At 40.8% G+C, this 16,994-nt stretch overlaps 1 protein-coding gene across 2 annotated transcripts in view; it reads right to left on the bottom strand.

The window, feature by feature from the left end:
• Nucleotides 1-16,994, bottom strand: part of grm8a (glutamate receptor, metabotropic 8a) — a 216,443-nt gene that overhangs the window by 135,413 nt on the left and 64,036 nt on the right. The gene's annotated exons all lie outside the window — the stretch shown is intronic.

Raw genomic sequence — 16,994 nt, 5'->3', positions numbered from 1 at the left:
GAAGATCTGACGCAAGAAGATAGACACAAAACGGAAAGCGGGGATCTGACAGGAGGACAGACGGACAAAAAGGACAACAGGGAGATAGGAGGATGAAGGCACAGAGGTTGACAGAATGACAGGACACACACACACACACACACACACACACACACACACACACACACACACACACACACACACACATGCAGGTATTTCCAGTGATAGGTAGCGTAGCAGGTGGCGGGTGTTAGATGGCTGACGGGCAGATTGATTTTCCCTTGACGAGGGGGACAGCAAGGGAAGACCCTGTACGTGCCACACAAACAAACACACAGATGTTTTAACAGATTGGCATTCATGGCAAGTACGACATAACTGCCAATCCAAATATAAATATAAGGTGTGTCAGCTGTCTGTCTCTCAAGGCAACTACACAAACACACACAGATGTACAATAGCTGAACACAGCAAAGCCCGTGTCACTGCAGGGAGCGATTTAAGACGTGCAGAGTGTGTGGTTGTGTGTGTGACTGGAATGCTTCTAAAGCCCATCACTCACTGTCTTTATTCCCTTTGAGCCTTATCTGAAGCCACTGCCACACACAGCATCTACACTTGCCATTTGTAAAAGGTCAGGGATTTATCCTGAGTTCTCTTTGGTGGTGGTGAAGCAGGCAGGTGTGAAATATGTATTTGACTATTTTTTTATTTTATTTTTTTGTGCCACTGAAGTAAAAAACTAAAAGAAAATCATATTAATTCCCTTCCTTAGAGGCAAAGAGCTCTGAAAGAGAAAACTACGAATGTGTTACCTCCTCGATAGCAATCAATGCACAGCCTAAGTAGATGGCATGTCATTTGTTTTGTTGTTGAATATCTAAGTTTGGCTCAAAACTAATTTGTTATTTTGTTTTTTTTTTCCTACTTGGTTTAATAGCCTCTCTTTTCTAGCAGCGAACTGGGTGGGAGTTCACAATTGGGACTCTTGTTATTGGTCTCCTCTGCGAGCGAAATACAATTGGAAACTTTCATAAACTTTATGTTGAGTATGTATAATTCATAGAGGATTGGCGATAAACAAATAAATAGAAGGGAAAGGGAAACGAGTGTTATAACAACTAGCGTGCATCTGCTTATAGTGTTTGCGGGTCTGCACTATATGTGCCTATGGAAGAGTGCAATAATGTGTGTTTGTGCATGTGTGCTTGTTTGAATGGGCATTTTAATAAAGGCATATCCATTTCAAAGAGAATCGCTGTTTGGCTGCAGGAATATGAGATATTTGTCTGTTTACAGAACACAGAGAAAGTAACCCTGCGACCTGGGCAAAGCTAGTTCCTTTGATCTTTTGTTATTTCACTCTGCCGCTAAGAAACTGAGACATATGCAGACACGAGCGCACACTGGAGCACGCCGCACAGTCATCCTCTTGTCATATTCCTGGAGTCATTACTGAGAAAGAGGAGGTAAAGCAGAGAGATACAAAAGCAGTATGAGGGGAACACAGAGAGATACAGAGAGAATACTGTCTGCTGAAGGCGCGGACCCAATACAGTCCCCAACAACCACACCAGTGCTTTCTAAAGATGGAGATTTCTGCAGAAACGTCGATTGTCACACAGCCGTGGATCCCCCAGACACATGTAACGGCACAGAAACCTGCTTCCACTGAGCACGCCTGATGGCATGTGACATTTTCCTGTCCTAAATCATTTATGTGCTGCGAGTCTGACTGACTGCAGCCTCTTTCAAAGCAAGGAGAGTTTTGGAGTCGTGCTTAAAGGCGGGAAATGAGCGGCTTGATTCCCTTATATTACTGGGGAAGAAGATTATGCCCTCCAATCCCCCTAATTCCATTTGCTCTAATGAATGTGTGTGTCTGCGTGTGAGGGGAGAAATGGAAAGCATGTGTGATGAAAAGGGAAACGAGTCAGTGTTATATGTTGAATATGCACTTTCTGTCAACACAAGAAAAATGCTGTCACACACACCTTTCATCAATATGGTACTGTAATGTATTCGTCAGTCAATAGGCACATTTAACTAACAATTCTAATTGAATACGCACTCTGATGTAGCTTTGTTAAGCCTTTGTAGGCACTATGCTTCTCGGAATTACTCAAGTCCGTCCATGATTTGTATATCATATATATGTATATGAATTGTAGCCCCTTTCATCTGGAGCCATCATTCTTCATGTTTTCTTTCCACCCACACCCTAACCTGCACATAGCATCACAATGTCAAGGACAGCTTCATCAAGCCTCTTTCGCCACTTGCAGTCTTTCAATTTGTTGTTGTCTTTCTCTCGTAAGAGTAAAGCGTAATATTGGTCGGTCAATCCACTTTAATTACCCATAGAGCCTACATTTAACTCCAATTAGAAATTCATTTACTGTTTATAATTATTATTCCTACAAAGAGAAATCATTTCATTCCTGGTGGGAAAACAAAGGTGAGATACTTTTTCTGTACATCATTTCACAAGCAAAATAAAAAAAAAAATGGATCAACTGTACGTTTAGTTTTGAAATATTCACAGTATGCACTCACAGTGTAATTTAGCATTCAAATAACAATGAATCTATGACCCTCTTTTCTTAAGGCTCTCTAAAATAACACTTAATTTAACAGGGGTAGAAAATTAAATGTCTAAAGCAAAGCACCAAAGTCAGGAGGCCTCTGAACCAGGATTTAGTCTTTACACCTCCCCACTAAACCTGATTAAAAACCTTAACTCCTTCCCTCGAACAAACACAAAATACTCTTGTACTGTGGCAACCATTACGTCGCAATTTGTTCAAGCTTGCAAAGATATTAAATCTTTGTTCTTTTGCTTAGAGGAGAGAATTGATCACAATAAAAAGCATAGAATAAACTGCCCTGGGCCATAAAATAACAGAGATTAATTCTTAATTGAACTGTGTTCCCCTCCAAGCAAAGACCATTGAAAAAGCGCAGACTAATGTTTTCCCTTTATGACAACAATCGATGCACAGCAACACGTTGATGATGTCTCATTTTTCAGAGTAGAGGATAAAAACGTTTTTTGGACTGAAACTGAGTGAACTCTGGGAGCTGAACCCAATATAAACCAACATCCTAGAGCTCCAGCCTCCTAGACAGCCAGCTCTGCTGCCTCTATTCCTTAATGAGTTCAACCCTCTCTATAGATCAGGCCAAATCCCACAGAGGAGCCGAACTGATAACTAACAGTCAGATTTAACAGACTAATGAGCCGGGACAGTGGCTTTTGATGTTTTTATCTTTCCTGTCAAGGGCCGAAATAGAGGGAATTCACTATAAAGATGTACAATACATGTGATGTAAAGGGATACAGGATGTATCTGGTGTACTTGGATGTATTTGGTGCTCCAAAGTAAGGAATATAATATAGTCAGCAACCTGCGCTCTACTTTCAAAAAAAAAAATGGATCAACTGTACGAAGAAGAAATCCTTAAACAGTTAAAAGTGACCTTTTGAAATGCCACTTGGAAAGTCTGGGGGAAATCACAGATATCTGAGGCAGAATAAAGCCTTTGAGACATAACATTCTCTTTAAAAGATACTAAAGCGCTCCTCCTGTCAGGCTGAGACCTCAAAAAATGCCTTCATGACTTCAACTGGCCTCTGAACTATAGCTACACCAACATGAAACTCATCTGCCCTATGTGAAAACCTGCACGTCATTATTTGAACATAACCACGTGCAGTTGTGTAAAACAAACGGAGTAATTCATCTGTATGTATTTATATAAAATACTGTGTGAACAGCATGAGTATGTGCAGAAATCTGGACTGTGTGTTTGTGTGTCTGCCGGTAATGGAGCTGTCGCTGGCCTCGAGTCTGAGCATTAGGTTGATAGATGGCAGTGGTCTGAAGCTAATTAACCCCACTGCGTCACACACAAACACTGTTACACACACCGGCAATCACAAACACCAACCTATGTCAGAGAGACAACTGAATGTGCTCGACACACAGAGTTACTGTTCCAGGTTAACCAGGATTGAAATTTATGGTGGCTTGTAGGGGTCATTTTTGGTGATTAAATGAATTAGCGAATGTTAACAAGCTGGCATGTAAAGTGTTCTGAATCCACCATTGCTTATCTAGACTTTTGTGTAGAGGCAAATAAAGGTAATACCGTAAGACATTTAGATTTTGTGTAGCTTTGTGGTCACAAAACTTGGACCAGATTGTGTTTTTCTTGAATGATGTTTGACTGAGATATGGGAAAGAAGGAAGGCACATACACTTTAAATTGATTTGGCCGTGCAGCGCCCCAGTTTTGAGTCTGCCTAGAGAGTTGTTTACTTGCTCAGAATTTGACTCAGCCCTCTAACAGCCAGCCGCAGTCTGTGTCTAATGAGGAGAGGACTGGCTCAGTGGGACCTCACCAAGTTAATTTAGCAGGATGAAGACTGCCGGGGCTTAGAGCTGGGTGTCTCTCGCTCTGTCTCACCTCGTCCTCTCTATCTGAGTCCATCTGTCTTTTTTTTTTTTTTCTTCTCTCTGTTAGACCTCTGAGTCTCCCTTCCCATCCTTTCCGTTTCACCTTCACTCACATTTTGCTGCTTGTTTGAGCAGTTAAATATACAGTGTGTATCTGCCAAAGTAATGTCTATTCACATTCATTCAACGTAATCTGAAAGCAAATGACACCACTTTAGGCATCTGACTTGCTCTGGTCTGTTTGTAACAAGTATTGTCGAGGAGTGTTTCAGCAGGCTTAGACTGTTTGCAGGAAAATAGTCAGTGTGGAGAGCAATCGAGGTGGAAATGTTGGCTGTAATGCAATGCTGAATTCCATGAACAGATGACATTTAGCTTTTTGTCAGACACTGTCATCTGCATGCAAGACCGACTATCAATCTGCTCCCTCAAGTGAAACACCCTTTTCAATTCCAAAGTTCCAAGTTCCAACTTTTCTTTGGCCACTGTTCCTCAAGGCTATATCATCCAACATCGCGTGTTCCCAGAGTGTCCTATGTGCGCACGCACCATGTATGGAGTCCGCTTAGCGGGCGGCCCATGGTTCTAACGCGACCTGTGGCTCCTTTTTCGAACATCGTTCACCACTCTCTCTCCCTGATTTCTGACACTGTCCTTTCTCTACAATAAAGCCACAAAAAGCCCCAAAATACATCTTCTTCATCATCTGTGGCTGTGAAACAGTGTTTGAAAGCACACAGCACAGAACATTCCATCAAACCTTTTCATACAACGCTATTAAACAACAGTGAAATTCCCTTAACTGTCTGGCTTTACCCCGAGCATGTCTCGCACATGACAGGAACTTTAGAAGTCTGTAATTTGTTTTTTGACGAGTGAAAAGATAAACAAGTATGATGATGATAAAAGAAAGACAGTAAGGAACAGAAGGTAAGAGAAAGACACTTAAAAGCTCAAAAAAGTCAGAAAAGGCAAGAGAGAAAAAAAATATGTCAGAGAAACCTTTAATGGGAGCAATGGGGAAGAAGGGGAAAAAAAAGACAGAAACAATGAGAGGGGAAGATGGCAGAGAAATGATGAGAGGGAATGTTAAACAGTGACTAAAGGGGAACCAGGACAAAGAAAATCAGAAATGAAAGGGCAAAGGTTCAGGGAAAACTATGGGGAGACAGGTAGGGAAAGGAAAGAGATAAAAGTGAGTGACATTGAAATGATGGAAAACAACAAATGGAATTCCTAGAAGATAAGGCCAAACAAGAAAGATCTGAGTCACAAAAAAGACTGATAAAAGTGAAATGAGACCAGTGTTGTAGAAGCCAATAGGTCAAGGAAAAAGAGGGATGACTCCAATAAAAGATGAAAAACAAAGAGACTATTGCACAGAATGCAAAACAGGGATGATAAGGATGAGATTAATACACACAAGAGCAAAGAGAAAATTTAAAAGGAACAGAATTAAGGAGATCAAAAATTGACAGAAAAAGACCAGCGGCTCCTTTAAAATGCAAACTAAGGCTCTGTTTTACCCCTTCATGCCCACATTGTATCACACTGTACTTTCATGAATCGACAAATGGTGCAATTGAGCTGTACATGCATCTACTCACAGATACGTCAAACTACCATAAATGTAAACCTTCAGTGAATGACAAGAATTGCATCTGTGGTTCGAAGAGTTCATCTTAGAGTTAAAGTAGGCAATATGTGAGGCACTCAAGAGGCACTGAATTAATGTTCCAGTGAGCCAATAATTCCCTGGAGTTTTTCAGCAGCTTCATGAAGATTGTAGCGTAGAAAGGTGTTTGTCTGGAGGTAATCATTTCAGTAGCCATGCCACTCACTCAGCATGAAAGACCCACTGATACCTGCCTTGTTTCACAAAGCCACTAGCTTTGAGGCAATGTTCTGCCCAATGAACATACACCGATAACTAGCAGAAAGCAGCAATGAATACTGCACATGAACCAAGGTCTGTTTTTTTTTACATTTAAGAGGAAAGTAAGATAAGTATTTGTACAACTTTTTTTGATTTTTGGAAGAAAAAGGGGATTAAAAACATGATTAAGATCCGACAATCATACAAGCACAGCTGCACGGCTATAATCTGTGTTACAAGCTAAGGTCAACATGCTAACATACTGCCAGTGTTATGATAGTGAATTTTATCAAGTTAAATGTTTACCATTTTAGTTCATACTGTTATAAAACTAGTATGTAGACCTGCTTATCGGAAGAAAGTGAAATAGAAGTATACAGTTCGAAAGGCATTTCACTGAGAAAAAAAAGTTTGTAAAACTCCTCGTGGGCCTTCAGAAAAGTCAGAGGATCACCCAAGTCAGTCGACCTCATCCAATGAAGATCATGACAAATACTGTGGCAGTTCATCCAATACTTGTTGATAATGTCAGTGCTGGACAGACTGACATTATTGTTCCTGGACCTAGACTGGTAAATGGATCAATACCAATATATGAATATATTTTGGGATATGTTAATGGCATTAAACATGTTAGGGGCAACAGGAGAAAAATTGAAATCCTCACTGCAGTAAGGTGTTCATTTCAAAGCTGGACAGAGCAGAGAGATATTACACAGGTCAAAATGAATGCTTCAGGGGAAAAAAAAGACATAATGGAAAAATGAATGGTCACATGGAATCAAATAATCTCTTTTGTATGGCAAAAGTATAAATCAAGTTATAATAAACACTTAAATTTGGGCTATTTTTTGTAATTCTTTGCCACCTCATCTGAATACCTCATCTGTAATTGATTGCTTTAATTAGTTTAACATATGATGTGAAAGAAGCAGCTTGTTACTACTTTGAATTTGGTCATCTGGAGGCATAAGGTGATGTAAATGGTAAGGAGAGCATGGCCTTTTACAAATAAGCTTCAACCAGATGAAAGCCTGGATTAATAGTCATTTGATTGACGATATTGATGGATATAGATCTGCTTCACCACCACTTAACCTTTTAACCTGCCCATCCATTTATTCTAATGAGCATTTTATCTACGAACATGAACATGGAAAATATGGGACCTAAAACTGAACCCCTGATAGGTATAACATGCTCAGAATGTCAATGAATTAGCCATTGTGACACGGAAAGCTCCACTCAAGAGCCAGAAGGTAATAACCAACCCATCGCCTCAGTCTATTTTCATTTCAAGAGGAACCTTATTAAAGGCTGCACTTGTGTCGAAAAGATTCACAATAGTGGAGATGAATGTGCATCTGCTGCTGGGAGAAGGTCAGAAGGTTTGCTCAAGGACAGGACCTGTCAGATGATATAGATATAATGTGGTGGTGCAAACACATAAACACACAGTTCCAATTTTGGGGATATGACGTCTGTGTTTGTGAGGTATGAGCAGACACGAGTCACTGGGGTAACATCTGTGTACGATGGCACACACACACACACACTTCAACATATACACACAGCCACTGCCAATATCGGAGAGGTGAGGATGGCCATGCAGCTGGCGAGAGACGTGAGGCTATATCCTTTAATATATCTTATTCAATACATTATCATCTTCTCTCTAACCCCACTATGGCCCTGCATCACGCAGCTCGGAAACACACACAGCAGCCATCTGTCTTTGCATGGCTCTGACCGTTCAGAATACAAATCCCGTTATAATGCACCAGGAATACTTAAAGACAGACATCGCCTACAACAGCAGACTTAAATTGTCGTATCATGGACACTATTCAGCGTGGACATTTTGACAGGCAAAACAGCACCGAGAGTTTTTCTTTCAGACATTTTGACAGGAAATATCTATGGCAAACTGAGGCTGTCTGAATCAATTTTTAATGACCATAAAAAAACAGCCAAGACTGACAGTTTCAGGCCGTAACCTTTATGAAATAAAGTCGTATTTATCTAGAAAAGTGCAGAGATACTTTGCGAGATTAGACCAGCAAATTTCCATTACTGGAGGAATAAAAAACTCAAGCAGATGAATAAGTCATGACATGTTTCTGGAAGTTTAGAAGAAAGCTTCATTATTTTGCTCATTATGTTGTGTCTAGTTTTACAGCAGGCAATGGAATCTGTACAGAATTGTTATTACCTTAAACACAATCTATTTATCAATTTACTCAAATTTTTTTTTTTTAGGAAACTTCCATTTGATATCTTACGTTTTCTCATAGCATTCTACATCATGACTGATTTTATTTATTTAAAAAAAAAAAGTTTAATAGAATTAGATTTATTCCTGAAACCATCTTTTTCTCCTGTAGATTTTCTACCCTGTCCTCATCACCTCCACTCTTATTTTCCTCTCCTATAAACATCACTCCTTTGCCTTTCCTTGAGTGTGTTATTTGAATAATACATTCCCCCGAGAGCTGCAACCTACACACACATAGGCGGGAAGCGCCAGGCTGCTTGATCCAAGCCAGCCACCTGCAGCTTTCCCTTTCTGTTTTATCGCTCCCTGCCATTACACAAGAGCGCTATCCAACAGTGCTTCATTCAGAGTTTTTGTGCACGATAGTGTGCGTGAGTGTGTATGTCAGAATGAGCGTCTGACACCTGCTGTCATTTAGACAAGTTTGATACTGTATGCATTCATCACACGGTGTAACTGTAGCTGCAAATGTCAAACACAGGGTTTTAAACATCTCAGCCTTTGAATGAGCAATAACAGGAGGAGTATAGATTTACACAAGTAGAAAACGTAACACGCTGGCTCATCAGTATCTCAGAATTTAGAGTAAGAGAAAGTTTTGAACAGGTATTCCCCAAGCATCAAACTCATTAAGCATCTATTCCCATTGTTACACTTGTAAATGAGCCTCATACATCATGTAATATGCCAGCAGACCTGCACGGAAAGCCATCTAAATCTGTTTAATGAAAAACATCTTGGCAGCAAATTAGAGGCTAGAAAGTCTTTAAAAAACATTTGAGCGTGTGTGTTCTGTTTATGAAATAAGTTTTGGATTAATGTTTGATGCGGGGGACATTTCTTTGAGACAACACAGAGATGACAGGTTTCCCCAGGGGCAAACAAAAATCGATGCGTAGCCACACAAGGCTCAAGCACGCACTGCTTATGTCGTGACTGTCATCAGTGTGTGTGCTGGTTGTGGGATTTTTATGAGAATCCTCAGTGCTCCTCAATTTCCACGGTGTTTGCACGTGTGTGTTTTGATTTATTTTTTTCCTGCGTGAGCTTGTTGACCCCTCACAGGAGACCCATCAGCAGCTCAGCAGGCAAACACTTCACATGGGTCGTGTTTTGCATATCACATTATGTATCAGCATCGCAAGGTGTGCGAGTGTGTATCACAGATATCCCGCAACACCTGTTGCTGAAATCACAACAACACCATCAGGTCTTGAAATGGCGGAATGAAAAGTCGTCGCCCACACAAATGACGACTGAATGAGCAGAGTTCATGTCAACAGAAGATTCAATTGACATGAGTCTTGACTGTGTTGCGAATACATATACATTTAAGAATAGTCTTTCATGTCATTATTTTCAATTATGTTTTTTTTTTTTTTTTATCAACTTGTGTTTTTCACCCCAAACATCATTTGACTTTGCATGAACTTTATTCAAATTAAGTATTATTTTTTCAGTGAACTTTTGCTGCTATCATATTTATGCCCGATCTCCTACTTTGATTTTTCTTTGTACATCTTTATAATATTTCTAAACAATATTTTCAGCATAATGCTTTAGTGACTTGTGATGCTGGTTTGCATCTTGCTATACCTGATTGAGTGTCAACTGGAGATGTGTACCTACTCTGTGGTCGTACTCAAGGAAGAAGCCTTTCATTTAACCATTTATTCATTGACACACCTAAACTAGCTCGATCCTTTGTTGCTTAAATGGTCCCTGTGGGCACAACACATTTTACTCTTTGTATAAAGCATAAACAGAGTTTCTTGTATGGTAAACGATAGGTTTAAAGGGATCCTTCTGTGGTGTTGTCTGTTTGTGAAAATGCAACTGTTGTATTGTGGAGTTTGAGCAGGCTCGCTTGCCCTTTAAACAAGCTCACTAACTATAGAAATTAGCATTACTTACAACATTATTTATGGTATAGGATTGCAGACAATAACTTCTTAACATCCACCCTGCGGAAGCCAAGATGCTAGTTATCAAAGTTTAGAGTTATAATAGCTTCCTGCTCATTATTTTCCTTAGGTAAGTTTTCCATTAGGACCTGCCTCAGACTTGTAGTCTTAAATGATTCACGCAGCCATAGTACGGATAATTAAGATCCTTTGACTGCATTCGTGTTTAAAAACAAATCAGCTGGAAACATTAAAAAGTCAGCTGGAGATGGAGTTTACAGCCCACTCGCAGAGATTAACTGTAGAATTACTGTATTTTATGTTTGTTACCCACAGCGGCGAAATGGGCTAGATAATGTTTGTCTTTGTGAAGTTGAAGACTTATATTGTGACACAATAAGTGATCCGTGTCCACAGTCCACGCAAAATGTGATCCCTCTATTTCTAGTTATGGCTTCCCATTTGCTTCTTTCCATCCACACCTTTCATCCATCCATCCATTATATATGATCTATTTTTCCCGTTCGGGGTCGCCGGGGGCTGGAGCCAATCCCAACTGTCATTCGTCTTCTTTCACAACTTGAGTTCTCAATTTTCGTTTAGACAGGAGCCCCTAAATATACATTGTACTATTGATTAAAATGACTTTTGAGAATCAAACAGCGTGTTGCCACGACCCTTCCTGTTCCACCACAAAGCAGGAGGAAGCGCTAGAGGAAGCGCTAATGCATTCTAACATTTCAACAATTGTTTCAGGGTTGAAACAGGGCAGGGGATCGTGAATGTTACACTCATCTAACTCTCTTCCTTCTAATATTCCGTTCAGATTTCCTGTTCGAAGCATCACATTAAAGTCTCTGTCACTTTTCACATTCAATATGAATGTGGGGGACCATGTCGGCCAACCTCCGGTGGTGGTAACAGAGGGGGAAGAGGGACGGGATCACTGTAAAACAGCTGAGCCAGCAGGGGAGAACGGGGCTGTGTGTATGTGCATGTCTGAGTGTTTGTTTGTAGAGCTTTATTTTTACACCTCGTGCTTCCCTAACACGGTAATGCAATGTTATTATCACAGACTAAATAACACCATTGCTGAATCAACATGGAAGCACAAAGATGTTTTGACAGTGCAGCTTGATGGTGCCATTGTGGAATCGCAATTGTGGCCATTAAAGCAGGCCCACAGGTTAACACAATCAAGTAGAACAAATTGCTGTAGCTGCACTTTTGAAATAGGAGGAGTTCGTCAAATCAAAGGACTTTAAAAAGTTAAGGGAGAAGTACCTTGAGTGAACACAGGGGTTCAGTGTACATTTTGTGGCTTTTCTGTTGGTTCAATTAAATCAAAGGGGAAGTAAACATGCACTTGTACTAAAATCTAGACAAATCAAAATATAAAGAAGGACTCATTATAGTTACATATAAGCATTTGAATTTGATCCTACATTTAGTAATTGTTCAGCGGTCACTCACTCCGCAGCGATGTGTGCTCAGAACCTGGAAGGTAATTGCCCTCAATGAGAGATGATTGAGCTCACATGTAATAAAAAGCTTCACTATTAATGGTTAAATATCCCAGCTGCTTATGCCTTCAATAACAAGGTTACAGGGGAATGATACCACATCATATCATTATAGTTTCCCAATGCTAACTTCATTCCATTAAAGAAAACTCCTGATGCTCTCTCAGCCTGTGGGGGGGATGCGCACAGGGAAGAAGTGTTTGAGGACCAGCTCATTATCTGTACCATATGTCTCGAGGGAAGTGGTATCATTTTATTTTAAGGGACTAGCAGACTCATACTCAGATGCTCACACACACCCACACACGCACACACACACACGCACACACACACACGCACACACACACACTCACTGAGAGGAAGCGATACCGTTTCCTAAAAATCCTGAGTCACAAGTCCTCACATGTTCGCACTCACAGAACAACCGCTAAAACGTACCTAGGTCCTGTCATAGATCTATCTCAATGACATAGAACTTGACATATCCCTGCACAACATCAGACTTGGAGTGACAATGATCATTGCTTCAGCTGAGTGCTGTTTTGAGTTGTGTTGTCACTTTAACAAACTCCTGGTGTGACTCATCGGGTGCCCTATTAGCATGCATGACATGTACCGGACTGTGACTCATTGAATATCAATTCCAGAAGTTTCCCTGTGAGCATACACTAGTTCTATATGTGAGTCTGCGTGGAGAATGGATGTACCTTGGTGAGTGCACAACCTGTACATGTGATCGTATGAATGCCACTCGCAGTCTGCCATTATGCTGTTAACGTGTCCAGCAGGGTAACAGGCACCAGTGTGCACACATAATGTACTAATGCAGAACAGGCTAATAGAAAAAGCTAGTGCTGAAATCACGAACTCTCAACGGCCTATTAATATAATGGGATGGAGTAGGGGGGAGGGAGGGAGCAGGGAGTGATAAAGAGAGGAAGAAGGAATGGAAGGATTATATTAGAATAATCTGGGTTGGGAGTAGATTTGGGAAGACATGAGGAGAAAGGGATAAAGAAAATCACTTAAAATGAAAAAGCAAGCAAAGAGAAATTGAGAGAGGACATATGCAGAGAGATGTAATATACAGAGGTAAAATGGTGAACATATCATTACTTAAAGGGATACTTCAGCCATTTGCATTAAGCTTTGTATCATTAGAAACCTGGTAGTATTTTTGAATGGTTGTGCATCCCTCCCTCATTTTTCCCTGAAATGGGAAATCTTTGTATTTCTAAGTCTGAATAGGAGCTTCCAGTGACGCAAAATGATGAGTTTGCATCTGGAAGCTGTTGCGGTTAATGGGGTGAAACTACAACGCTTAGTTCCTCATATTTTCGACCACTGAAGCTACAGACCAATCACAGATCAGTGGGTGGGAACTCACTCCCAGAATCGAAACTATGCTATGCTAACAGGCTCTATGGAGAAAGCTGATAATGGCGAAAATATAAATATAGCGGCGAGACGGCTGCTGCAGACAGGCCGGTCTTGTGTTTTGGCTGCTGCGGCCGCTGACCGCTGCCGGCCACTCACCAGGGCTGCTTCTGGCCACTCGCCGGGGCTGCTTCTGGCCGCTCACTGGGACACAAGACCGGCCTGTCAGCAGCAACCGTCTCGAGGCTATATTGCTAAATTGCTGGCCCCTGAGGAGCCCGGGCCGGCTCAAGCTGGGGCGGACTGGTAGTGTCGGTGCTCTCACTGTTTGCCTATGGACACAGACTTAGAGTCTGTTTTCTGCCAGGAATTTCCACGGTACCAAATTCCTTCTGGAAGAAATCTTTGAATCATTTGAGGAAACAGCCGTATGTGTTGAAGTAAATATGTCTGTAAATGTTTTTATTACTATATTTCTACTGCTATATTGTATATTTTGGAGAAACTGTCACGATCAAATTTCCCACTGGGATTAATAAAGTATTTCTGATTCTGATTTGGACCTTAGTGGGAGTGGCCTGCGGTGCTGTGCATTCTGGGATTTGGTGTCTTTCATCCATGAGCCACAAAGACACTTTCTGCCTTTTCTCGGCCAAGAAGGCACCAACTTCAACATTTATTTCACATTTCTACGACATATATGACCCAATGTCAACACAGATTCATGTTTCAACGGGTGAAGTTTCCCTTTAAATGTGATGCATAGAAGAATAGAGCTCTGCAAGACTCACAACTTCCAAATGGGATGGAAAAAAAGCTTTGGGAATGGATGTGACATATCAGAAAAGTTAACAATTACAGGTGTGGTTGGATTTCATACCGCGAGATCTCACAATATCTAATGTGGAGATAATTCTTGTAGAGGTGAAAATTGCCTCGCGATAAATACATAGACACAGAGCAGCAGCCATCATGGCGTAATCTGATGCTGCCCTAGAAATGACCATAGAAGATGGTTTGTGTTGCAACCAGTAGAGAAACTGATCACAGCTGATCCGTTGGCTGATCTGCAGATCCAGAGAAAAAGTCCCGTCACTACGTTTAATAAGTGTGCAAATAGGGAGACAATCCAGTCTTAAAATATAATTTTACATACGTTTTTTCGCAGACTTTCACACAGAGACATCTCTAAAAGTTAACATTTCAGTAATTGAGGTTACTTTAATTTAAGCTCTGCCTTGACTTTAACCCGTTTAATGTCATCATGTCTGTATAGCTATATGAACTTGGCAAAACAATATCTGTTACAGAGCCCTGTAATCGCCCCAAAAACTAAAAATTTTGTTCCAAACAACTGTCCCTGGTTAGTTTTGTTTGAGTCACAAGCGCTGAATGAGCAGCCAGTGCAGACACGCACACATCCACTAAATGAACGGGGGTGTGTGTGTGTGTGTTACATGTTCAAAACTGTCAAAGCTCACATAAGAACCCAATATCATGTCTCGTCTCATCTCACGAGCTTTGTATATCCTCCCTATATTCCAGCAACTGTCCCAATAGTGACATGCAGAAAATGAGAAATGATGATCTAAAGCTTGCTTATTAGCTACAGATCCACAGGCTAAACACAAGCAGAACATAAAGTAGACATCGTGAGGTCATTAACTTGCAAGTGCAACCATGCAAGTGTTTCTGAAACTTAAAAAAAAAAAAAAAAAAAACCTCAACGCTAATTAGACCACACATTGCATTCTTATTATTTAGATGTGACGATGACTTTTGCTGTCCATGTGCACCCCGTTAAGGAAAGGTCTGATTAAGAGTGATGCAAAAATAGATGTAAGCACATTTAGAAAGGGTGAAAGGCTCATGAAAATAGTCTAATACATCTTAGCATCAGTGCCTACTCATGCCACAGAAGAGAACTCCCAGAACGACCATCAATTGCCGTATTGTATTCGGCTTAGAAGTATTCTTTTGTCCATCTTCTCTGCTGTTTTTGAACATTATCTACCTGCAGGGTTTTTAAATACTGGGCCTCAATAAAACCTGATTCTTCGTGCCACACAACCTTTTGCAATCTCTGCTGATACTTAAGTCCTCTCAACTTTTTCGCTCACCTTCCTCTGCTCTCTCAAATCCACTTTTCTCATCTTCTGCTCACAGCTATCTATTATATAACAGAAAAATATTTTTATCAAGTTTTCTCGGGGGTCCTATTACTTTCTTACTCTGCAGCCTCCTCTCATCTGTTCTTGTTCTTTTCCTCAAAGCTGTTTTTGAAATATATGTTTCGTTTGCTTAAGTCGCCTATTTCTGTGAATCAGTGTTTAATTGATGAAGAGTATCAAGATAATCATTACTGTTTTTTTTTTTTACACTTAATAAAAGCAGCAGCAGCAACAGGAGCTTTGGTCTAAATATAGCATCCCCCATGAAGACTAAGATATTAAGAGATAACCTAGGAATTAATTTAAAAAAAAGTTCATGCAAGACAAGACAAGACAAGGGGATGCCACCAAATACTGTAAGTAGCCTATTAAAAATCAAATAAAAAGCACCTTAACACAATGTTGATGTGGCAGTGACACATCCTCACTTCCCCCCCATCTGTCTCTCAGCAATCAAAGGTGCCTCCAGTCCTCCATCACTGTCTGTTTCAGTCCCCAATCTCATCTAACTCCTCTCTTTTCATCTCTACTCCCTCGCTCCCCTGCTGTCTCTCCCCACCTCCATCTCTCTCTTCACTTATTTACACCTCTGTCCCGACACCCCCGCAGGTGTCCTGTCCTCTCCCTCCCCAAAGCTTCATGCCTGCACACATCTGAACAGTTATCACACTCTTCCCTTTCCCAAAGGAAGAGGAAGCAAATGTCTTTGATGTCTTAATTTAAAGAAAAAGGTCACTACTTTAGAAATTGCATTGGGATGCATTTACTTAGACATCATATGTGTCTTTACACGGCTAGAAAACCTGGAAAAGAACAAGAAAGCAATGGAATCCATATCTGACTCAAAGACAGTTGTGATTAAAGTCAATTGTTCACGTCAATGTTCCCCCATCACTTGTCGTAATGTCCCATTTTCCCTGTGTCATTCTCGCCCATTTTCACCCTCTCTCCTCCGTTCACATCTCCCTTAACCATCTCCCATGCTTTTTCACACATTTGTGTTGCTCTGCTCCACTGTGCCTCTCTCTTCCTGTCTCTCTCTCTCTCTCTCTCTCTCTCTCTCTCTCTCTCTCTCTCTCTGACACATTGCTTCTTTTAAATCTCTTTTTCTCACTTATTTGGAAACCAAGAAGAAAGTGGGGTATGTCGTGCCTATTCAATTTTTAATCTTCTGGTTGGAAAGCAGTGTGGATGTCATCTAGATGCAAAAGCGACACCTTTTTAACTTGAGAGTGAAGTGTACTGTTGTCCGACCTCCTGCCTCTCACTCCATCATACTCATGCACTATCACTTGAAATGACATGTAACCGAACACTGAAGAAACAGGCCCAGGTCAGAGGAAAATGGTATTAGCCTGCTTTTTGATGCGAAAGATAGCTAGAGACCATATACAGACCATATACTGTATAAAATGATGGACCACTTGAC

Source organism: Labrus bergylta, chromosome 23 (genome assembly GCF_963930695.1).
Source record: "Labrus bergylta chromosome 23, fLabBer1.1, whole genome shotgun sequence".
Taxonomy (NCBI): domain Eukaryota; kingdom Metazoa; phylum Chordata; class Actinopteri; order Labriformes; family Labridae; genus Labrus; species Labrus bergylta.
Note: the sequence above shows the minus strand (reverse complement) of the source record. Positions and strands in the feature narration are given on the sequence as shown.